This window comes from Aptenodytes forsteri, unplaced genomic scaffold (assembly GCF_000699145.1).
Source record: "Aptenodytes forsteri isolate BGI_AS27 unplaced genomic scaffold, ASM69914v1 Scaffold475, whole genome shotgun sequence".
Lineage (NCBI taxonomy): Eukaryota > Metazoa > Chordata > Aves > Sphenisciformes > Spheniscidae > Aptenodytes > Aptenodytes forsteri.
In genome coordinates this window covers 44,041-44,732 of record NW_008794113.1, presented here as the reverse complement: position 1 = coordinate 44,732, position 692 = coordinate 44,041, and positions in this window count along the sequence as shown.

Sequence of the window (692 nt, the reverse complement as noted above, 5' to 3'; positions counted from 1 at the left end):
TCCCCGGCCGCACCACAGCCTCGGGCTCGCTCCCACCGCACAGCCCCGCTGGGCTTCGAGCTGGGGGGGTGGCCCCAGGGAGCAGGGGGGACGCTCCCGGGATGGGTCCCAAGGTCTCCCGCAGTGCCTGATCCCAGCTCCGGGGCCGGACCCCACTCCCTCGCCTCCCTCGTCCGTACCGGGGCAAGGAGCAGCGGTCGGGCGGCCACGGCGAGCCCTGCCCACGGGGAGAGGGCTGGTTGGGGTGGCCAGACCCGGACTGGGCATCTCCTCCCCGGGCCAGGAGCTGCGGTGGCTGCCTGGCCGCATCTGGCTTGACAGAGCCTGTCCATCTGTCTGTCTGTCTGTCAGCATCTCCAGCTGGGGCAGGAGCCCTGCACCAGCACCCAAGGGGCACCCATGACACTCCCGGAGCGGGAGCGGGATGGACCCGGGCTCTGGCGTCCCTGCGCGGCTGTGGTGCCCACCGGGGCAGAGCCTGCGGGGCAGGAGGCACAAGGGCTCTGGGGGATGGCGGTCGGCTCCCCCCGCTTTATCACGCATCCACCAACCGGTTTTTCCCCCCCCCCCCCCCCGGAGTTCTCATTCCAAATCGGTTTCCCTCGCGTGTCCCTCTGCGGGAGGTGGGGGGCAGGTCTGCGGGCGGGCGTTTCTGGCCCTGCCCCAGGGCAGGGATGAGACAAACCCCCTAC